A 26,093-nucleotide genomic window follows, 5' to 3' on the forward strand; every position below is an offset into this window, starting at 1 on the left:
CTAATGAGATGGATGAAGCTGGAGCCCATTATACAGAGTGAAGTAAGCCAGAAAGATGAAGACCAATACAGCATACTAACACATATATATGGAATTTAGAAAGATGGTAACAATAACCCTATATGCAAAACAGAAAAAGAGACACAGAAATACAGAACAGACTTTTGAACTCTGTGGGAGAAGGTGAGGGTGGGGTGTTTCGAAAGAACAGCATGTATATTATCTATGGTGAAACAGATGACCAGCCCAGGTGGGCTGCATGAGACAAGTGCTCGGGCCTGGTGCACTGGGAAGACCCAGAGGAATCGGGTGGAGAGGGAGGTGGGAGGGGGGATCAGGATGGGGAATGCGTGTAAATCTATGGCTGATTCATATCAATGTATGACAAAACCCACTGAAATGTTGTGAAGTAATTAGCCTCCAACTAATAAAAAATTTAAAAAAAAAAAAAAATATATATATATATATATATACTAGCAAAGTTGGAAAACTCAGCAGTGACCACAGGACTGGAAAAGGTCGGTTTTCATTCCAAGAAGGGGAATGTCAAAGAATGTTCAAACTACCACACAATTGCACTCTTTTCACATGCTATCAAGGTAATGTTCAAAATCCTTTAAGCTAAACTTCATAATAAGTGAACTGAGAACTTCCAGATGTACAAGCTGGATTTAGAAAAGGCAGAGGAACCAGAGATCAAATTGCCAACATCTGTTGGATCATAAAAAAAGCAAGAGAATTTCAGAAAAACATCTATTTCTGCTTCATTGACTACTTTAAAGCCTTTGACTATGTGGATCACAACAAACTGTGGGAAATTCTTAAAGAGATGGGAATACCAGACCACCTGACCTGCCTTCTGAAAAACCTGTATGCAGATCAAGAAGTAACTGGACAATGAACAAGGGACTGGTTCCAAACTGGGAAAGGAGTACATCAAGGCTGTATATTGTCATCCTGTTTATTTAACTTACACGCAAAACATTGTGAAATTCCAGGCTGGATGAAGCACAGCTGGAATCAAGATTGCCAGGAGAAATATCAATAACCTCAGATATGCAGATGATACCACTCTAATGGCAGACAGCAATGAGGAACTAAAGAGCCTAATAATGAAAGGGAAGGGAGAGAGTGAAGAAGTTAGCTTAAAACTCAACATTCAAAAAATAAAGATCACAGAATCCAGTACCATCACTTCATGGCAAATAGATAGGGAAACAATGGAAACAGTGACAGACTATTTTCTTGGGCTCCAAAATCACTGTGGATGGTGACTGAGCCATGAAATTAAGTGACAAACATAGACAGCATATTAAAGATCAGAGACATCATTTTGTCTACAAAGGTCTATATAGTCAAAGCTATGGTTTTTCCAGTAGTCATGTACAGATGTGAGAGTTGGACCATAAAGAAGGCTGATCACTGAAGAACTGATGAGAAGACTCTTGAGAGTCCCTTGGACTGCACAGAGATTAAACCAGTCAATCCTAAAGGAAATTAGTCCTGAATATTCATTTAAAGGTCTGATGCTGAAGCTGAAGCTCCAGTATTTTGGCCACCTGATGTGAAGAGTTAACTTGCTGGAAAAGACCCTGATGCTGGGAAAGACTGGGGACAGGAGGAGAAAGGGACAGTAGAGGATAAGATAGTTGGATGGTATCACCGACTCAAGGAACATGAGTTTGAACTAACTCCAGGAGATAGAGATGGACAGGGAAGCCTAGCGTGCTGCAATCCATGGGGTTGCTAAGAGCCGGACATGACTGAATGAATGAACAACAATAGTTTACATACATAAAATACAAGTATTAAAGAGGTAGTGCCAATACAAGTTTATTATGGGTTCTAAAGTTTACAATAAGCTATTTGAAATCTGAGAAAAAAAATAAAATAGCAATCATATTCAGTCAAGCATATATAAAGTTTAAAAGAATAGATGTCTTTCTCATAAGGGTCTAACAAGTAATTATCCTGAAAATTGAAATCTTTTTATTATGAAACCTTATTCTCTGGCCTCTGGACATCAGTTAAAAATTGGGCTGGACTGTTCAACACAGATAGTAGGTTAAATTAGGAAACTTCTTTATGGTTATTCTGCAAAAGTCTGATTAGATTTACCCTACAGTCAATATAAGAATTAGATTTGCTATTCAAGAAGCAATCTGCTCTTTGAGCAGTAGAGAGAATACCTCAGCCCTCAACTTATTTTGCATTTTATCTGTGGGAGAATATGCTCATTTTCAAGTTTTCTTTTAGCACCTGTTGGCTGATAACACTCAGTTCTACTCACCCTTGTCTCTCCAGAGTTCATCCCATGAACAATGATGCTGATAATTGATTTTAATTACTGTCCAATAAAAATAAAAAACAAATTATAGCTATTAATGATTACTATCACCTCCTTTAACAATATACATAAAATAAAATAGAATATAAGGGAAAGAATACACACAAGTAAATATGAAAAAGAATTTTCCCATCATAAATGCTAAAAAAACTAAAAATTTATAATATATTGTAAAAACTGTAAATGATTCAGATATTTAAAAGTATTTATATAATTAAAAATATTATATGTAATGGATTTTAAAAGTAGATCAATATATAGTCAAGTAATACATGAACTTCATGTTACCTAAAAATTCAATAGAAGAATCATAATAGATATAAAAAGAGACCAATAAATATGTTAGTTCTGTATACTACATGAGAAAATGTGACTGAAATATCAGATTTACTAAAGAGAAAAAGAAATCATACTAGGATGAGCTAAATCACACTAAATATGATTTAAAGAAGGAATAAGAACATTGAGACCAATCTGCCCAGCTTTCTTCCAGCTGAGATTTAAAATGAATTAAATTATTTGACAAAATGTTTTTACTATCTTAGTGAAAAATACAGAAAATTGAAATTTTAATGAAGCTAACTTCTATCTAAGCACTTCACAATTAAAAAGAACATTGCTCCTAATAAATTTAGTTCATAAGAAAAGGTAGTTTCTGTACAGCAGTTTGCTGAATTAATATGGAAGTGACAACAAGAAAGGCCTACACAGAAATCCTTTGTTCTCACTTATTTGAACAAGAAATCAGAGCAATGATTTAACTTAAAATTCAATATTTAATACAAAACTGCATTAAATAATAATAATGAAAAAATATACTTCCTAAAGTTGTTTAAATACATTTAATTTTTGTCTAATTAATATAGAAATATAATATATAAGATGTGAAGTAAGTTATCACTAAATATAGATAAGGCAAAGAAATAAATAATTGTCCATAGACCTCTGTCACATAATTTACTTGTCAGAAAAATCATTCAGAGAGGTAAAACGTTTTTAATTAGACAAGTATTAAGTAAACTGGTCATTAAAGAGTGGTATTATTGTTTACTTCTATACCTAGAATCTAGCGAATCAGTAAAAACTTGAGTGTCAATATTGATGATTAATGTCTTTGCTCCAGTATTTTCTTTAACAACACATTTAAAATCTGTAGTCAAGTGAAAAGACAGCCCTCAGAGTGGGAGAAAATAATAGCAAATGAAGAAACAGACAAAGGATTAATCTCAAAAATATACAAGCAACTCCTGCAGCTCAATTCCAGAAAAATAAATGACCCAATCAAAAAATGGGCCAAAGAACTAAACAGACATTTCTCCAAAGAAGACATACAGATGGCTAACAAACACATGAAAGGATGCTCAACATCACTCATTATCAGAGAAATGCAAATCAAAACCACAATGAGGTACCATTACACGCCAGTCAGGATGGCTGCTATCCAAAAGTCTACAAGCAATACATGCTGGAGATGGTGTGGAGAAAAGGGAACCCTCTTACTCTGTTGGTGGGAATGCAAACTAGTACAGCCGCTATGGAAAACAGTGTGGAGATGTCTTAAAAAACTGGAAATAGAACTACCATATGACCCAGCAATCCCACTTCTGGGCATACACACTGAGGAAACCAGATCTGAAAGAGACACGTGCACCCCAATGTTCATCGCAGCACTGTTTATAATAGCCAGGTCATGGAAGCAACCTAGATGCCCATCAGCAGATGAATGGATAAGGAAGCTGTGGTACATATACACCATGGAATATTACTCAGCCATTAAAAAGAATTCATTTGAATCAGTTCTAATGAGATGGATGAAACTGGAGCCCATTATACAGAGTGAAGTAAGCCAGAAAGATAAAGAACATTACAGCATACTAACACATATATATGGAATTTAGAAAGATGGTAACGATAACCCTACATGCAAAACAGAAAAAGAGACACAGAAATACAGAACAGACTTTTGAACTCTTTGGCAGAAGGTGAGGGTGGGATGTTTCGAAAGAACAGCATGTATATTATCTATGGTGAAACAGATGACCAGCCCAGGTGGGATGCATGAGACAAGTGCTCCGGCCTGGTGCACTGGGAGGACCCAGAGGAATCGGGTGGAGAGGGAGGTGGGAGCGGGGATCGGGATGGGGAATACGTGTAAATCCATGGCTGATTCATATCAATGTATGACAAAACCCACTGAAAAAATAAATAAATAAATAAAGGAAAAAAAGAAAAGCTCATATGAAACCAAAATAAATGATTACAACATCATCATATGCTATAAGAATATTAGAAATCTACACCTAAAATGAGATAACAACAGTACTATTGCTTTCTAAACCACATTTATGATGTGAGGACCAGCAAAGGGATAGGCCCACATTCAGGGTGACTAATACAATGCAGGTTGGACACACTGGCAGCTCCCACCCAAAACACTGGTAGACATTGCTAATTAATTATGCTACTTTTTAACCAGCAAGTAGAGCTGCAGCTTCCGTCTTTTGCCATACAGCATGGCAGAGAACCACTTGTAACTGATCAGTTTTGACATTAAAACCAGTCTGCCACACAGAAATGAAAAACTATGACAAGAAGAAAAAGACCTATTCAAGTCTTATTCTTTCCTGTCTTTACAATTAAACATATGTACATGACAGCATATAACAAAGTTGCTTAAGTGAAAAGGAATAACGGAATAGCCAAGCTAATATGAATGAACACATGGGTCTCCACCAAACAAATCATATTCCACTGTAATGACGCAGAATTGTGATTAGGAATACACGAAGATCAGCTGGAGACTAGAGCAGGCAGGGAGAGTAAGTACAGGGTGGACCTGGAGGCCCTGTTTAAATAGACTGAAAAAAGTCTGGTATTCCATATATGTCACAAAGCAATAAAAACATATGAAGGGAGAAAAACAAAAAACTTTCAGAGAGACTGAGCAAACCTGTGTGGGGAAAAAGATTTAAATAGGGAAGTTCTTGGGATGAAAAGTCAAAATGTAATAGTTTAGGGTCAGATTCTAAGAATATTATCTTTCTTGTGCCCTAGTTCTTTTCAGGTCTGACTCCCTATAATGAACCAATTTTACCCATGTTGTCCTAATTTTGAAACATTTACTCAGTGAGATTAGAGACCTTAATGCAACTGTTTTCAGTTACGAAAAGCCAAAGACATGGGAACACAGCTTACCAATTTGCTTTATATTGAATTTCTCTTAAATCTACTCAGATATTTTCTCAAAAACACATTTTAAGAAGTTCTAAATAGCGATTATATACACTAGATCCTCTTATATAGTTATATACTATATTATACACACATAAACACACACAATATTTACTAATAGAAAGCCTTAATATTATTAAATTGCAAATTCTCCCCAAATGGATTTGTAAGTTTAAGACAATCCTATCCAAAGATGCAGCAGGCTTTTATTCTTAGAATTGTCAAGCTTATTCTAAAATATATAAGGAAATAAAGAATCTAGAAAAGAAAAACCAGTTATGTTAAAAAAAAAGAAAGCTTTTACTAGCAATACTTGATTGAAAAAAATTTCTATAAATCTACAGTAATCTCCATTGCCTGGGACTGAAAAAAGCCTAAAGTTCAGTGACACCAAATAGAGAGTTCAAAAGTGAACCCAAGAATCTGCCTGCAATGCAGGAGACCTGGGTTCAATCCCTGGGTTGGGAGGATTCCCTGGAGAAGGGAAAGGCTACCCACTCCAGTATTCTGGCCTGGAGAATTCCATGGACGTTATAGTCCATGGGGTTAAAAAAAAAAAAAAAAAAAAGGGTTTCCCTTGTATCTCAGCTGGTAAAAGAATGAACCCACACATGCATGGCCATTTGATTTCCAAAAGAAATACCAAAGCAATTCAGTGGGTGATACCCTTTTCAACAAGTAGTGCAAGAACTAATTATCCATAGGAAAATAGAAATATTGAATCTTAATTTTACCATGTCCACAAATTCACTCAGTATGAATTATAGAACTAAATGTAAAAACTAAAATTATGCACATTCCTAAGTTCAACAGATGCATTTGCCACCCAGGAGCAGGCAAAGACTTCTAAGATAGGTTATAAGAAGTACAAACTAAAGACACAAAAAGTGATAAGCTGGATGTTAAAATTTAAAACTCTGCTCTTTGAAAGGCTATTTAGAAAATATGACAAATCACACATAGCAGAAAATATTCTTAACGCACTTTCTGCCAAAGAACAAGTAGATAGAATAATGAACTCAGAACTCAATAAAAAAATACACCCAAATTAAAAAGAGACAAACAATTGGACCAGACCTTCTACAAGAGACAAAAATGACAAATAAGCACATGAAAATTAGTTCAATATCACTGGTCATCAGAGAAATGCAAATTAAACTCCAAATGAGATCCATTACATACCCATTAGAAAGACTCTAAAATTCATTGTAAATTTTTATCTCAGCTGGACAATGATAAAATGAAACAAACTTCTTAAGCTAATTTAACAAAACTCAAAACTGATGTTCATTTTCTGAGGCTTATGTTATTGCACTGGTTGTTCTCCACAACATAGTAGAAAGCTCAGACAAAAACACAAAATGACAGACACAATGCTGAGGGGGAAAAAAAGAGGTAAATCAACAAATATGTACAAGCCATAAAAAGTTAGGTTCTATCCATACTAAACTCTTTTGTCTTTATTACAAAGAAACAGTTCAAAGGAAAATCACCTTAACTCCTTGCACAATATTCACTTTACTCCTTTTGACACTGACTGGTCAGAAGAGTTCTTTTTCAAGTAAAAAGGTAGCATCTTCCCCAACTCCTTTACTCCAATATGATAGTGAGGTTGATTTTTCGTACTTTTAAGCTACTCAGAAATTGTTAGTGAGAATTATGAGATATATATGAAAGCATTAGGTAAACCACCAAGTGGTACTGCAGGGTTCTCACTCACCATTCGTTGTACCTCCAGCATTTTCTCACTCTACAAGAAGAGCTCTGATAAATTTCTGGATCTGCTTAAAATAAAAAAATAACCTATCAGATATTTCAAACACTTCTTACAGAACATGGAAAATGCTATCTTCTCACTTTATCTGTTAATATAATGTAATCCAGCCCTTAATGGCTTTTAAATTTTATCCTAAATTCTATACAACATTACCTAACTTAGAGTCACCCAAACACAAGACGTAAATATTTCTTTGAAGCAAAAACTGAAAAAATTCAAATCGACACTCAAAATATCATCTTTCAGACAAGCACTCTTTTTTATCATTGTAATTTTCCTAAAAAATAAATGCTTTTGAATAACCTTAAAATGACATATCTTTTATATTTCTTAAATACAAAAAAAAAAAAACTATATGGTCCTTGGGAATCATGTTACTCAAATATTTCTACACTGAGAACACTTACACTGTGGAGCAAAGCTATTTCTAGGAAATGTCAGTTAAGCAGGCTGGAAAAACAGTGTGAATAGGGGACTAAACAGTGAATTGTGACATGATTACAGAAATTAATTTATTGACCACAATCAATATGTTCTGCTTCATTCGCTTCAGATGCAAATGTTCAAATTTTAAAAATTTATTCTGTGGTAATTTCAGGCTCATATTTAAAGGTTTTGAAAACAGTACAGCTTATACCCAAGAAAAGCCTTTCACTCAGCTTCTCCTTCTGTTAACGTTTTAACCACAGGGTATTTATCAAAACTCAGAAATTAACCTTGGTGTGGTATTTTACTCTTTTAACTAATACATTTAACTTGCTCAGACTTTATTAATTTTTCCTCTAATGTCTTGTTTATGTTTCAGGATCCAATTCAGGATTTCACACAGCATTTCATGAGCAGGTTTCATTAGTCTCCTCCAATCTGTGATTTCTTCAGCCCTCCCTTGTCTTTCATGACACTTTTGAAGATTACTGATTGGTTACTTTTTTAGAATGTCCTCCTCTGATGTTTGATGTTCTCTCATAATTAGGCTCAGACTTTACATTACTGGGAAAAATCATACAGAGACACTGTGCCCTTCACAGTGCATTGTATCAGGGAATATATGAGGTCAGTATGTATCAGTATCACTGGGATGTTAACCTCAAAGACCTGGTTAAAGTGGTGTTTGCCAGGACTCTGCACTCTGTAGTGACTATCATCCTTATTTAATAACCAAATATATTTGTAGGAGGAGGACACTGGAGATGATGTAGATGATTTGTGCCTGTTTGTTTGATACCTACTAGTCCTAATATCTATCCATGGACCTATCTTATGGAGATTATTTATGTGTTCCTCTAATTGCACAATTCTATTTCCTTCTCCACTGTGGCTTCTCTGAAACAGTCCCAGTGAGGTGGGGAGGGACTCTTCATTACTTCTTGGTAAGGATGAAAGTCCAAGCTCTTTAAGAGGTCTCCACTGACATAATGGGGGTCTTAGAGATAGGTGGCTGTTGGAGATGAGAAATCCTGGCTCCCTATTGGGCCTTGCTTGACACCTCTCCTGTGGGAGGATTGAGGCATCTTGTTATACCTTGGTGAGAGTGGAAAGGGGGAGGGAGGGGACCAAGTTGTCTTCTTCAGTGTCTGGCTTCTGTAGAGTGATTACTGTCTATCTTGATAGATTGTCTTTGCTTGTCTGGTCCTTGGGCTGCAGAGGGCAAGCTTTCTGTTAGGACACTTTTTTTTGGTCTGTGTCTATTGATGTTTCTAGGTTTCCAACTTTAGGGCCTAGTTTGGAATACATAAAGCAAAAGAAAAACTCAAGAAATTCACCATCATGCTTCTTGGGTCCCAAGGTCCCTAGAGGGTCTGTGTTCTCTCCACCATTAAAAGCTATCATATTTTATATATATATATATATATATATATATATATATATATATATATACACACACACACACACACACATGATATATACACATCATTCATAATGTCCAGGGTTTTTTGATTTACTGCATAAGAAGAATAAGGGACAGTATTATCAACTTCACCTTTCCCGAAACAGAAATCATTTTGCTTATTTTGAAATTAAGTTGAATATTATTTTATTTGTTGGGTTTGGGAATTTCTTTACACACCTGAGTACAAATTCCTTGTCAGAAATGTAATTTGCAAATTTTATTTCCTTCTGGTATGGAGATGGTAAAATTTGTTCAACATCTTCCTTGTGCTATGTATTTTAGATGCATTATTCAATTTAATCACAACTTTATAAAGAAGGTACTATTCTCATTTACAGAAGGTGCAACTAGGTCTTTAGGTATAGAATAACTTTTCCAAAATCACAGAGTAAGAAGTGGAGCTCAGTGTAAAACTCAACTATGTCTTATCCCAAAGTGTGAGCTTTTCAACCACATATATATCTTCTAAAAAAGAAACCTAAACATATATGAAAATAGTTTTTTTAAGTGACAAATATAAACTAGATAAATCATAACCTCATAGGAAAACAAAATCTGTTGGGATACATATCTGACTGTACACTGTGTTCTTAGCAAAACTGTGAAAATAAATCATGAATGCCTATTTGAAGCACCATAACGAGTGATACTAAATACATGAAAAATAGAATAGAGAGTGCAAAAACACTCTGGTTCATGAATTCATCATGTTCATGATAACAGCGCTCCCAAATGCCAAGAAAACTATTCTCAGAGTGTAAATGCAACATTTATGCCAAAACAGCAGGAGCCCATCAGTGCCAAAACAGTAGCAGCCGGGGCACTGCAGTAACTAGGCTTCCAGGCTGAGAAGGGAACCGAGTTACCAGGAAAAGAAACACACTTCAGTGAGGAAGCCAGCCTAAGGACACAATCTAAGGAACGAGGCACCAGAAGAAGCATCCTACACAATCTGGGCCACCAGGAACCAGCACCTTTGATATAAAGGGCACAGGACAGGCAATAAATCGTGGTTTTCTGTTCATTCACACTGATTTACAAGAGAAAAGGAATTATAAGAAAATTATCTAGTACTACTTATTCTTTAAGTTAGAACTTGTAAACCAGTAGGGAGTTTTAAAATACCAAACAGATGGTATAAAATCAGGTACAAGATGATTGCTACATATACTAATTAAAATGACAAAATTAATTTCACATTTTTGTTGTTTAATAAGCCATTCAGAGATTTAGGTCATTTTTACATTTTGCATGAAGAAGTGTTTTCCATTTTATTTGTATAATATGTACCTTAATAAACCCGGGTCCAGAAAACAAATTGTAATTTCTAATAAAGCTGATATATGAATTGCTAAATCAGATAAAACATACTTTAGTATCTTAAGTTTTCTTTATATATTGTGAATCATTACATCAACAGTTAGATAAGTATAACATTATATTTTATCACAATAAAAACTTGTGATAAAGTTTTCCAACACACATTTTTGAATACCATTCAATTCTTTTCTACATACATGTTACTTAATTGAACTGAAGACCCAGAGGACTAAAAGAGATCATCTTGAAGAGTGTAATTCATTATAGCATTCCTACCTCCAAGTAAGATTAGTTCTAAAGACTGAAAAATAAAATTGTGAAAATCATATAAATGTATAAAACCAAAGGCTTTGATGGGGAAAGTGAAAGTGAAAGTCGCTCAGTCATGTCCGACTCTTTGCAAAGCCATGGACTATACAGTCCATGGAAATTTCCAGGCCAGAATACCAGAGTGGGTAACCTTTCCCTTCTCCAGGGGAATCTTCCCAACCCAGGGATAAAAACCAGGTCTCCCGCACTGCAGGCGGATTCTTCACCAGCTGAGCCATAAGGGAAGCCCTTTGATGGCGGGGTGAGGTGAGGGGAACGGGGATGAAATTCTTAATTTCTGCTGTTTAAAATTCTTAAATTTTAAATTCACTTAAATTCCTAATTTTACACTAATGCTTAATAATAAGCTGTTTCATTCAGTTAGCAAATATGTACACTGGAAAACCAATATAAGAGAAATGTGAAAAACAGCTAATGGATATTCAAGAGTGACTAAACTTTGGTGTTTTAGCCACTACTATTGCTGTAAGGACAACTCTTTTTGAAGTAAGACCTTATTAGTTTGCATTTAAGATTTATCAGTAATAATGGAAGTTCATATGGATAGTAGGGAATTCCCAGAGAAGAAAAAAATATCTGCCAGCTTTTTTGAGCCATTCTGCTAAATAGCCATTCTGCTAACTTTTTCTCTACAGTATATTTGCTAAAACTTTTCCAAGTTTTAAGTATAATATTCCTTGCTTGGAAGAATTCCAAAACAAAACACTTAATAACATGGTATTCATGCTAAGCAACTTTTAGAAAAACAATATCATGCTCATGGTATTTAGTATTAAATGTTAGTCACTCAGTCATGTCTGACTCTGTGACCCCATGGACTGTAGCCCACCAGGCTCCTCTTTTCATGGTCTTCTCCAGGCAAGAATATTGGAGTGAGCTGCCATTTTCTTCTTCAGGGGATCTTCTCAATCCAGGGATTGAACCCAGGTCTCCTGCATTGCAGTGGATTCTTTATCATATAAGCCACCAGGGAAACTCCCATTTAGTATTAAAGGAGGGGTTTTTTTAACTGCAAAATATGCTTCTAATTTTCTTAACAAAAAACCCTGTTAAGAGTAAATAAAACTTAACAAAAGGGTGAAAGTCCCAAGACCCTTGATATTCACTTCAACTTTTTACTTTTTTCAAGAATATTTAAAATATATGACAAAAGCCTATGCTTCATAACTAGAATGTGCTGAGATTACAGCATCAATGAAAATATTCTATCAAAGTCATCTATTGTTGTGTGTGTGTGTGTGTGTGTGTGTGTGTGTGTGTGTGTGTGTGTGTGCACTCAGCCGTATCCGACTCTTTGCGGTCCCATGGACTGTAACTTGCCAGGCTCCTCTGTTCATGGAATTTTTCAGGCAAGAATACTGGAGCAGGTTGCCATTTCCTCCTCCAAGGGAGCTTCCTGACCCAGGGATAGAACCCTCATCTCCTGCATCTCTTATATTGGCAGGTGTATTCTTGATCACTGAGGCACCTGGAAAGCCCATTGGTATGTGCAGTAACTAAATAATAAAATCCAGTATCTGAATTTGAGGCTTTAAGTTTATTAATAAATTTCACCAAAACATTTGGGACAACACCATTGTTTCCAATTTAAACTGAAGAATCTGTGAAATTAAACAATTTCAGTATTTTATTTTCAAAGCTTATGAAGTCCAAGAGTGCTAAGAAAAGCTAGGAAGCTTCTGAAATATGCCAAATGGACCAATCCTCACCCTGTCAGTCAAACTAGAAATTTCCATTGTGAATTTCTACCTGAAATTCTGAAGAAACGATTTTCCATTAAATCATGTTCATTATAAAACTTCAACCTGCAGCTGACAGACCTTCTCTTATTGAATGTACAAAATAAAACATTAGCCATCTGTTAAAATTTTCTTTCTACCTTTTAATGAAAAATTTTTATTAGTTGGTAGAATTTCTCTATTTCCCAGGAATAAAGGACACAAGAAACTTCCATTGTTCAAGTTGATAGGGCTGCCAGACAGAAACCTCATCAGTCACTGAATTGCCCTTGAGCGGCACGGTTTTATAATATTTCTAAAGAGTCTGTTTGCACCTGAAAATGTTCTTCCACTTAAGAAGTGCACTCTGAAAGCAGACACATTTTCTCTCTGTTCTATTCTCAGACAGAAAAAAATGATACGTTTCTTTACTGCCTTTCTTTGTTTTCCACACGCACATTCAATAAACTGTTCTGTCAAGAAAAAGAGCAAAGGGTTCAATTCAATAAAAAATTGCAGTGATTATGCTATGCAATTTCACTCCTGCTACTTTATCACAATTTGCCATTCAAGTGGACACTGCTGTGCTCCCAGCTTTAGAGGTGGGGGTGGGGGGTGGGGAAGTCCATCAAGTGTTGCAAGGTCATTTTAAACTGGAAAGACACAAGGCCAGTTTGAGAGCAAGTCTATGTTAGATCGTCACCAGACTTTGCATCATAAGCCAAAGTGACGACTCCAAGTGACACAAAGCAACCAGAATGGATCATTATCAGATAACACGTATTTGCCTAAGTAATCTCAGGGTTTCAGTTAATCCCTATTACATGAGAAGCTGCACAGTTCAGACCTCAAAGGCATGATTTAACTAGTTATTGCTCTTTATTACTGCTCTACCTCAAGGCCACAGATGGGCGGGAAAACTCAAGTGAGCTCTAGCTTGGGAAGATGATTCAGTAGGCTTCTTGTTCTGTGTATTTCCTTTCAAGACACAGAACTGAAAGGAAAAATGGTAAGTCTACAGGCCAGATAATCTAGGTTTCCTTTTAACCAGGGTCTTTTTCTGGAAACTACGTGACTTCAGAACTGATTTCATATTAACATAGTAAAGATTTCTGCAAACATTTGCGTATGTGTGCTATAAGTTGCAACATGCTTGTAGCTGTTATGGTTCACAATAAAATAATAAGATATTTTACATTTTTTATTCATACTGAGTCATGAAAATCTGGTATGCATTTTACACACACAGCACATCAATTCAGACTAATCATATTTCAAGTGATCTGTAGCCACACTTGACTAACTGCCACTATAGGAATCACACCACAGTAGACTCCATAGAGAAAGCCAGACATGTACAAAAACATATCATCAATATGCCAATATCTCTAAGGTGCTCCTGGAACTCAGAAAAGGTAGAAAATTTCCATTTGGACTACCAAGGATAGTTCTTGATGATTAAATTTGCTCCAGTATGATTAGTATCTATCTAGTCACAGTTTTAACAGCAAGTTATGTAAGAAGCTGGATTTATTAGGGGCTTCAAAGGGTATTTCTGGTGTCTCTGGAAGTGACTTTAAGATAGTCAGGTCTATAGAAGCTAGCTTGAAGGCTCTGATTCCTTAATAAGCGAACTGAATAGCAGCACTGGTGTCTGGGGGAGGAAAAAGTGTGTTTGGGGTAGGGTGGGGGGAAACAGTGTTGAACCTACAGAATAGCAGGTCCTTGGAGTCTAAGCAGAAGTTTACTACCAAAGTGATTCTGATATATCAACCCTGTAAAGTCAGGAAAATAAGGTCACCAAAATAGTCAGAAATGGCAAATTTCTGAAAGAAATGTAATGAAAAAATATTAATGAAATAAGACATGCATAAGAGAAAAAGAGTTCAGATAAAATTGAGAAACAGAAAAATAAGTGGATGCAATCTTCAGTAATATATTTCAGAACATTAATATCATGACTAGACTACAGAACTGACAATTGTACAGAAAACAGGAGATGTTAGAATTATGGAAGTTGATGAGACAAATGAGAGACAAGATGTTGGAGGGAAAGATCCAGCAGAACCATGAAGAATTTCACATGCAAAAGTCTCCACGATTAGAAGATAGGAAAAGACAGAGCAAAATGCAGTTTATCTTGGAAGCTACACTACTCTGATGCCTCAGAGGTTACTCACAAAGTCTCAGTCTGGAGACTTTCAAGGAACATGGTAAAGTAAGGGACATTCCCCCTCCACTGCTACACACCATCACAAAATCATGAGAATATTCAATGAAACAAAAAGAAATTTTCATACTGGAAAATATACAAAGATATTTCATACTGTTACATTCTGAATCAGGTTTTATGATTTTAAAAACAAATGAAGGATGCCATTTATCAGCTAATATAGGTTGAGCCATGTATATGAAGAATTTTGATAGAATTAAACTCTAAACATTTTCATTTTGCATGTATTCCATTACCTAACCTATTCCCCAAAACAGACTGAGGTTGAAGAGCAAAGGATTAAGAAATATGATTTTGATCGAGAGGGTACAGAACAAGGAGAATCCTATTTAAAGCCAGAATGTCACTGACAGCTATGTAAATTAAGCTGATCTCCACTGTATAGTGACCTGTACAAAAGTAGGCTGAAACTGGAAAATACTGACAATTAACCACACTTTCTGAAAAACACTGTGTCTGCACAGTTCTTACCTCATAAACGATGCTACAGCTATCAAAAAAATCCAAATGAAAACCCTGCAATACTTGCAGAATAAAAGGCATCCAGAATAGTATGTGGAAGATACAGTATACACACATATTTGACACGGACATTTCAGGAATGAGGAAAAGAAATGTTGTAGATGCAAGAAAAATATTAAGTTGAGAAAAGTGCATATGTAAGTACATATGTAAATCTAAATCAATTCTTGTTTTATGGGACAATGATAATACTGAACAAGAGCATTTGTATCAGAAGAGAGACCAGTGTTGGCACTCTGTAGTACTTGGATTCTTTGGGAAACAGGAAACATGCTGATTGAATGTAAACCTAGCTAGTAACACCTGTTTCAATACTAACTTCTAAAAGAAGGGGAAAAAAAAAGGGTGCACCTTCAAAGTTAGTTAAGGAAATAAACTGGAATGGATGGGAAAATACATTCAATAGATAAAAAAAAACGACTGGGTAAAATACACACAAAAAAAAACCCTCCAAGATATCCAGTGAGGTTGGGACAAAGTATCATCTTACACTTCTGGTATGCCCATTAATTGTTTTGAACTTTGTATACCCAAGAAATGAGACGAGGAAAGCTCTGATTTTTACATTATGTTTGGGTGAATTTCTACTCTTGAGATACTTTAAAATTTTTCATACATTTAACACATTTGTTTACTAAAGAAATTATAAAAATATACAACACATTGTTTTGCAGCTATAGCTAAGAGGTGTAAAATTTCTGGTGAGTACATCAACAGTATCGATATCACTTAAAATGGAGGTTCCCCTTGTTCTTTACAGCAATGTTTAATTATAGTTTTATCATACAATGAAAAAGATTCACTTTTTAAATGGTTCCTGACTTACGAATAGCAAATGTCTATTAACAATACTCCTCATACACACTATATTCTGCTGACCTTCTAACAATCAGAACAGAGCACAAGAGGTGGTGTCTTCAACATACAGGGATGTTCAGATACAGGAATTGGTTAAATAAACTAAAGATTTTCTTAATGAACGAATACAATGTTTTAAAAATAATGTATCATAGAAGATTTTCAGTTGCATGGGAAACGTTTAATACACATTAAATGAAAATTTCCTAAGAGTATATATACTACATGATACACTACTAGTGACACAAGGCAAAAGGTGACTCTTTGTATGTTCTTAAGAATTCTCTACTTTCCAAATCTTCTATAATAATTATGTATTGTAACTATGTAATGAGATAATTGCAAAAGGATCTATAATTTGACTATGCAACATCATATTCACTGCACAAAAAATACTGATGTTAATTTTCACATATAATAAAACATCCATGGTTTAAAAACATCAAAACTCACATAATATGGTACTCATTGTAATGAACTAACCCATAATGTAGTGTTGTGATCCACATAAATTAGCCATAAAAGTTACTGCTTCAAGATCTAAGCTTCAGCTAATTAAGAATACAAGTGAATGTGTCACAAATAAGTAAGCATTATATGCGTCACAAATGTGTCACATATAAGTGTCACATTAAGTGTGTGACAAATAAGTGTCACAATTAAGTAAGCATTCATATAACACACTAAGACTTCTCAAGCATTCTTTGTGTGGTATTTAAGTCTTTTTTGATCCTCTGTGCTTCAGTGAACATCCTGAAAAAATACACAGGATAAATATGTATGTAGTCCAGTGTAATACCAGTTTGTTTTTGACAGTATCAGCCTTATACTTTTATAACAACAACAAAGAAAAATGACATGACCATTTTAGGAAGAAAAAGTATATATTAAGTTCCAAAAATATTTTTGTCTAATTTTAATTATTGAAATCTTAGTATTTAAAAGTAATTCAGTTACTACTTAATTCAATAATTTGATAAAGTTTGCAGGAACCAATTAGAAAATAAATCTTTAAAGCTCACCTGTTAAACTTTTGTTTACCACTAGGTCATGCATTTTTTATATGCATCAATTTTACTGACTGATCCACCCATAAGTACTTATATAAAGAAAAATAGTTTTTCAATATATAAGTTGGATACATTAATAAGTGCCTCCCAGAACATAAAATAATGCCATCTCTTTCCTTTATCCAATGTATCCTTTTCCCTTATTTAAGGGATGGATGCCACTGTTTCAGGGATTTCTTACTGTTATTATTTTAATTACCCAGATCCTGTTCATAGAATCTTGTACATATTGAAAATCACTGAGCAAAAAAGGAAAATACAAAATAAATAAATCATACATTGATGCTTTTAGAGGAAGAATTTTTACAAACTTACAAATCAACCAGCTGTTCAAATAAATAATGTATGATGCAGCTGGCTCTCACATGAGCTTGAATGTCCAAGAGTAGCAGATGTCCCGGTTCTATAAATGAGCTAGTAGAAGAAGGTCCTAAATTGTGATGGAAACAAACGGTGATGCAAACCTACAAGTGAGCATCTGAATGTAAAAAATGACTCAATATATATTTTTCTAAAAATTCCTGTAAACAGAGTAAAATGCTTTTCAACTAAAAGATATAAAAATATTCTATAGCCTCCAAAAGAGTGAACTAATCTCTACACTGATTTTTCAATTGTTTTAGATAAGCTCTTCTCCTCCTAAGCTATGCATGTGAATGTGTTTTTTTCCATTTAGAAATGTGTTTAGAACCTAGAGTGATAGTAATTGAGACAATTAGCATGACTCTGTCTACAGTGATACTCACTTTGTCATTTATTTAAAGAGGACCCCTTTGAGTCCAGAACGGCTCAAAAAGTAATATCAAGATGAAAAATCTCAAGCCAAAAAATGAAAAATGTTCAAATACAATAAAATTTCTGTTCTCAAGAATGACCACGTAATGGGGAAAAGAGATTTGAACAAATAACAGTATTGCAGATCCAACAAGTGGAGAGTGCTCATGAAACAACAGTCGCACAGTAATGCATGATGTAACGTTCATCATTTATAATAAAACCATGATGAGCCAGAGAGGGGGCCACAGAAGTTCTCATACAGAAGATGATTACTAAGTTGGTTTGTGAAGCCTTTATAGACACTCCCTGAGTAAGCAACATAACGAAGGGAAAGTATTCTGGGCAAAAGGAATAATTTGTGAAAGATCAGGTATATCTGAATTAGCATAGTAAACAGGTTTGGAAAGACAAAGTAGAAAGTGGAAGCAACAACCAGGGAAGAAATAAAGGGGAAGTCATAAATGATACTGTTGGCTATACTCAGAGATTAGAATTTATCCTATAAGCAATGGAAACCCACTTAAATTATCTTGAGAGGTAAAATGACACGTATTGGATTTTTCACAATAGGAAGGGAACGTGTCTTCATTTCAGAGTGTGTGTCCGTGCACGTGCATTGTGCACACTCAGTCACTCTGTCATGTCTCACTCTTTGCAACTCCAGGGACTGTAGCCTGCCAGACTCCTCTTTCCATGGATTTTTCCAGGCAAGAATACTAGAGCGGGTTGCCATTCCCTTCTCCAGGGGGAATCTTCCTGATGCAGGGATAGAATCCATGTCTCCTGCATCTCCCGCACGGGCAGGCAGATTCTTTATCACCGCGCCACCTAGGAAGCCCTCATTTCACTGTGCTTAGAATGAAATCGAGGGTTAATAGAATGGAGGTGTAGATGGAAAAACATTGAAGCCATCATATAAGAAATGAACTAATGCAGTGAGGATGGAGGTCACCTATTAGTCAGAACCAAAGTATGCTTCCTTACTGACCCGACATAAGACCCAAACTCTTGGTAAGAGCATTAAGTTTCCCATAAATATAAAACAATCTTCCATTTTAACTTTTAAACCTATCCCAACCATCAGTTCAGTTCAGTTCAGTCGCTCAGTTGTGTCCGACTCTTGGCGACCCCATGAATCGCAGCATGCCAGGGCTCCCTGTCCATCACAAACTCCCGGAGTTTACTCAAACTCATGCCCGAGTTGGTGATGCCATCCAGCCATCTCATCCTCTGTCAGCCCCTTCTCCTCCTGCCCCCAAACCCTCCCAGCATCAGGGTCTTTTCCAATGAGTCAACTCTTCGCCTGAGGTGGCCAAAGTATTGGAGTTTCAGCTTCAGCATCAGTCCTTCCAATGAACACCCAGGACTGATCTCCTTTAGGATGGACTGGTTGGGTCTCCTTGCAGTCCAAGGGACTCTCAAGATATTCCCCTACCAACTCCTTTTCCATACACTGGATCAATATTCCAAAATGAGACCAAGCATTCTGCATTCATGTGTCTCCTAAACTCATCTTTATTCAATAGTAATTACAGCTCTTCTTTGATGCCTTTCAGATCACTTCACTTTTATCCCTTATAACACCTAGAACAATATCTTCCACATGTAGTTTCAATAAATGTGTGGTGAATTTAGTTGAGGAAACTCTGAACAGTTGACTTGTTTATCCACGCAGCACAGGCAGAGGTAAAATCTAGCATGGAAAAGCATGGCTGTTAGCAGGGCCCAAGCTAGTGCATGACTGTTAAGTAAGCAAGCAAGCACATACACAGTAGCCAACTATTACTCTCACGTCACCTGAGTTCAGCACAAAAATATTAAACTATCTCCTTTTGGGCCTACTGACAGAGAAAGACACTGCCACCTCTGCAGTCCCACTGCTTTTGAAGGTAGCACTAGGTTTAGACTATATTATTCTAAACACATAGCTTTCCTCATTACACATTTTCTTTCTCATGTAATCCAAGGCAATTTCTGAATAAGTGATATTTGTCTATCAATTTTTTGGTGGTAACTGTACTATTTTTCTCTAAAAAGAAATGCATAGTGTGCATTATATCTCCAAATATATCTTAAATGGAGCTATGCCTACACAATATTAACAATATACTATAAAATTTGGTGCTGGTGGACAGCACCATTTGAGAAAGCAACTTTAATGCTATGGTTTTTAATGTGAAAAGAAATCATTTTTAAGACCCAGAGAAAAACTCACGAAGGCTGTTAAAATAAGGATGGGTCATTCATTATTACAGCTATCTAAAGGGCAAATAATCAATTAACAAGTTAGCATATAAATTATGGCATGAAACAATTGTTTATGAATGAAGTATTCGCTGATGTTGTTTCTAATCATGATCAAGCAGGGATTCTCTTCTCCCCAAATGGTATATCATCTCAAAGCCCACTAGGAGTAAACATGGATTCCTGTGCAAATCCAACTGTACTTAGATGAAAATTATCTATCCCATGAATACATTTATACTTCAGGGTATTTCCATCTAATCATTTCCTTCTTCTAATACACACCCATGGAATTCAAAATGAGAAGCTTTTGCATTTTAATGAATGCAGAAATGCAGTATCAATATTTACTCACCAATATTGGTTAAATTTCCTAATGCAAAAAGAAAATGGCCAAACTCATCTCTACTGACAATTACTCAGAATGGACTCAACTAGCTCCCACCAGTGCTTCCAAATCCTTGATAAACACCATAGTTTAGATGATTTCATGTATCTGTAAAGACATGTTTTTCCTAACCCTCTGACAAGATAATGTGTTAACTTTGTTACTTAAAAAAAAAAAATCAGCCAGCTTGAGACCAGACAGTTATTATGGTAACAGGAACAAAAAATACAACTTCTTACCAGGGATAGCTCCTTGGTATAGGTGTCAAAATAGTTTCCTGAATGTTACAGGTAAAAGAAAACTATGCTCACTTAAAATGACAGTTAAATGAGTATTTGCATATGCTTTTGTGACTGGAATTATTAAGCAGAATTTTATTAAAAGATTAATACATTTCCTTGGTCTTTTTCTTTAAAATAGCTGGAAAAAGGTATAAAACTTTAATAAGTTTCAGTTTTTTTGGCTTTATGTAATTTTTTTAATTGTTTGCTTGGTTAACTGCAAAAGTAGTACTAAAATGCTTCTTGGTTCTACAGGGTATTATTCTGCTTATCTCTAGAAAATCATATTAAATGTTCTAGTCTATGAAAATTTAGTTTCTTTACTGAAAAGTCAATTATAATAGCAAATCTCTGATGGTTCCTGTCTGTTTTCTTGACAGATAGAGGTTTTTTTAAAAATAAAGAGAAATATGTCTCATTCCGATGCCAAGTAAGGATCTTAAAGATTTACTGAGCCTGTACTTCATTTAATATTCTAAGTCTTAATTTATATCTATGGATACAGAAGAAAGAAAGCTATTTTAATTAATAAGTCTGAGGTGAAAGCAATATATTGTAATTGAGGGGTTTAGAGATAACTAACAGTATTTTGGAAAAGGAAATGGCAACCCACTCCAGCATTCTTGCCTGGAGAATCCCAGGGACAGAGGAGCCTGGTGGGCTGCCGTCTATGGGGTCGCACAGAGTCGGACACGATTGAAGTCATGCAGCAGCATTATTTTTGGTAAGTCCACCTCACCTCTAAGTTTTAGTCAAAGAATTCAAATCCTTAATAAATTTTAAAGCACTGAAATCATATCAAGCATCTTTTCCAACCACAATAGTATGAAACTAGAAAATAATTAAACAAAATAACTGGAAAATTCACAAAATGTGGAGACTGAAACATGACAATGAACGACCAATAGATCAAAGAAGAAATAAAGAGAAATCAGAAAATACCTTGTGACAAACAAAAATGAAAATATGACATACCAAAATTTAGGTGATGCCAAAAAAAAGGTTTTAAGAGGGAAGTTCATAACAATAAATACCTGTCTCACAGAAAACGTCTCATACAAACAACCTAACTTTACACCTCAAGGAACTAGAAAAAGCAGAACAATCAAACCCCAACATCAGTAGAAGGAAAGAAAGAAAGATTATAGCAGAAATAAAGAATAAAAAGACAATAGAGATTATCAATAAAACTAACAGTTCTTTGAAAAAATAAATAAAATTGACAAGCCTCTAACTAAACTGAAAGGTAAGAGGGACTGCAAATAAACAAAATCAGAAATAAAAGAGGAGATGTTACAGGTGACACCACAGAAATATAATGGATTATAAGTGAACAATCACAAGCCAACAAATTGGACAACCTAGGAAAAAAATGAATGAACAATCACAAGCCAACAAATTGGACAACCTAGGAAAAAAATGAATGAACAATCACAAGCCAACAAACTGGACAACCTAGGAAAAAAATGAATGAACTCCTGGAAACCCAACCTCCTAAGACTTAACTAGGAAGAAATAGAAAGTATTAGCATGTCAATTAATAGTAAGGAGACAGATTCACCAGTCAGAAACCTCCCAACAAACAAAGATCCAAGACCAGATGGCTTCACTAGTGAACTCTACCAAACATTCAAAGAATTAATACTGATCCTTCTCAAATGCTTTAAAAAAAAAAAACAGAAAAGAACTCTTCCAAACTCATTTTAAGAGGCTATTATTTCCCTGATGCTTAAATCAAACAAGGATACTGTAAGAAAATTACAAGTCAATAACTCAAAATTCTCAATAAAATATTAGCAAAGAGAATTCAACAATATATAAGAAAAAATGTAAGAAGTCTCACCATGATCAATTGGAATTTATTCCAAGGATGAAAAGATGATTTGACATCCACAAATCATTCAGTGTGACACACAACATTAACAAAACAAAAAATAAATATTATATGATGACTTCAACAGATGCAGAAAGAGGCAAAAGTCAACATTCATTTGTGATTAAAAACTCTAAACAAAGTGGGTGTAGAGGGAATGTTCCTCAATATAAAAAAGGCTACATATGACAAGCCAACAGTTAATCCTATACTCCATGGTGAAAAACTAGAAGCTATTCCTTTAACATCAGGAACAAAGTAAGTATGTCCACGATTAGCATCTTTATTCCACACAGTGCTGGATGTTCTAGCTAAAGAGCAATCAGGCAAGAAAAAGAAATAAAAGGTAACCAAATTATAAAGGGAGAAGTAAGACTATCACTATTTTCAGAGGACATTATATAAAGGAAACCATAAAGTTTCTACCAAAAAAAAACAGGTTGCAGGGTACAAAATCATTATGTCAAACTCTGCTGTATTCCTACATATTAATAATGAAGTATCAGAAAGAAAAATCAAGAAAACAATCCTATCAGAGAAAATAAAATACCTGGGAATAAACTTAACCAGGGAGGTGAAAGATCTGTACATTTAAAACAATAAAACATTGGAGAAAGAAACTGAACAAGACACAAATACACAGAAAGACAAGATTGGAAAAACAATTTGTTAAAATGTTCATACTACCCAAAGAAATTCCAGATTTAATGCAATTGCTATCAAGGTTTCAATGCATTTTTCACAAAACTAGAAAAAACAATCCTACAGTTTGTGTGGAAACACAAAAGACCCTGAATAGCCAAAGAAATCCAAAGAAAAAACAGCTGGAGGGACTGTGCTCCCTCTACATTACAAAGCTATAGTAGTAAAACAAAATAGTATTAGCATAAAAACAGATACACAGATAAACGAAACAGAAACAATAAGCCCAGAACAAATCCACACATATATATCAATTAACTTATGACAAAGACGCCAAGAATATGCAACAGAAAAAGGACAATGTCTTCAACAAATGGTGCTGAGAAAACTGGACAAAGACATGAAAAAGAATAAGACTCAGCCACTATATTACAACACACACAAAAATGAAATCAAAATGGATTAAGCTATGAAGCCACAACACTTCTAGAAGAAAACAGCTGGTAAGCTCTGTGACATAGGTTTTAGGGATAAACTTCAGATTTCAAACAATCTGACACCAAAAAAGTGAAATCAGCTATAGCATTCCTCTATAATCCTGCTGTTTCCTTTTTGAAAAAAATTCAAATGTATTAGTGGAAAACTTAATTGGGCTTTCCTATGGCTCAGCTGGTAAAGAATCTGACTGCAATGCGAGAGACCTGGATTCAATCCCTGGGTTGGGAAGAGTCCCTGGAGAAGGGAATGGCTACCCACACCAGTATCCTTACCTGGAGAATTCCATGGACTCTACTGTCCTTGGGGTTACAAAGAGTCAGACATGACTAAGTGACTTTCACTTTAATGTTTTTTGAAAAATGTTAGTGTCCTAAACAAATGACATCAGTGACAACAAAATAAAAAAATAAGCAGACTGAACCGTTTGATCTCTTCCAATAGAAATACATAAACCTATACTGAACTACCGATCATACATATTGAATAAATATCTATTAATTAATGATGTAAGAAAAAATAGTAATTGATTCACATGATTAGATCAACTATTGCTGCTTTAGTATCTTCCACACGTCCCTCCCTCAGGAGCATTTCATTAGAACCACTATGAGACAGCGGCTGTTAACTAGTCAGCAACTTGGGTTCGACTTCAGCAAGATCTAGCAGAGGAGCTGCAGATGGGGTTTCCAAGACTGTTATTTTAAAAGCTTCTGAGGATACTCTAATTTGAAAACATAAAAGATTTCTGTACTTAAGATTTACTGAGTGCATTCTAAGTCCCTTCAGTTGTGTCCAAGTCTTTGTGACCCTGTACACTGTAGTCCATCAAGCTCCCCTGTCCATGGAATTCTCCAGGCGACTGGAGTAGGTTGCCATTTCCTTCTCCAGGGTATCTTCCCAACCCAGGGATCAAACATGTGTCTCTTATGTCTCCTGCATTGGCAGGTGGGTTCTGTACCACTAGCACATCCTGGGAAGCCCAGGCACCTGGGAAGATACAAAAAGATACTAATTCCAGAAAATTTCCTTTCTCACCACATTTTACTGTCTGAGCCATAAAAGCAAAAGGTCTCATAAATGAGATGGACACTTGGCAGCCCAATTTTTTAAAAAGCACAGTAATAAATTACTTTTCCTACAGTCTCCTGCTAATTTTTATGGTGTTTATCTGTGTATTTCAAAGAAAAAATAGTACAGTTGACATCATCTTTTAGCAACACATAAAAGAAAATGAAATAGGTTAACAAATGTCAATATGATAAAACTGACTATACAATATCAATATGTATTATAAATTGCAATCAAATTCACTCATCACTTATCTGAAAGCAAAGGTGGATCAGACGGTGAAACATCTGCCTGCAATGCAGGAGACTCGGGTTTGATCCCTGGGTCAGAAAGATCCCCTGGAGAAGGAAATGGCAACCCACTCCAGTATTCTTGCCTGGAAAAGTCCATCGATAGAGGAGCCTTGCAGGCTACCATAAGGTTGCTAAGAGTTGGACACAATTGAGTGACTAACAGTTGCACACTTTTCACTTATTTTTGTCATCTGGTAAAGTGTCAGTCTGTGTTACATTAGGAAAAATGAATTCCCCGTTTGGAGTTCAGTTCTCTGATAGTTATAACTGCTGGTTAATATTGCCAATAAATTGTGGAAAATTATGAAAGAGATGGGCATACCAGACCACCTGACCTGCCTCTTGAGAAACCTCTATGCAGGTCAGGAAGCAACAGTTAGAACTGGACACGGAACAAGAGACTGGTTCCAAATAGGGAAAAGAGTATGTCAAGGCTGTATATTGTCACTGTACTTATTTAACTTATATGCAGAGTACATCATGAGAAACGCTGGGCTGGATGAAGCACAAACTGGAATCAAGATTGCTGGGAGAAATATCAATAACCTCAGATATGCAGATAACACCACCCTTATGACAGAAAGTGAAGAGGAACTAAAAAGCCTCTTGATGAAAGTGAAAGAGGAGATTGAAAATCTTGGCTTAAAACTCAACATTCAGAAAACAAAGATCATGGCACCTGGCATCATCCCATCACTTCATGGCAAATAGATGGAGAAACAGTGGAAACAG

This window comes from Dama dama, chromosome 18 (genome assembly GCF_033118175.1).
Source record: "Dama dama isolate Ldn47 chromosome 18, ASM3311817v1, whole genome shotgun sequence".
Classification (NCBI taxonomy): Eukaryota; Metazoa; Chordata; class Mammalia; order Artiodactyla; family Cervidae; genus Dama; species Dama dama.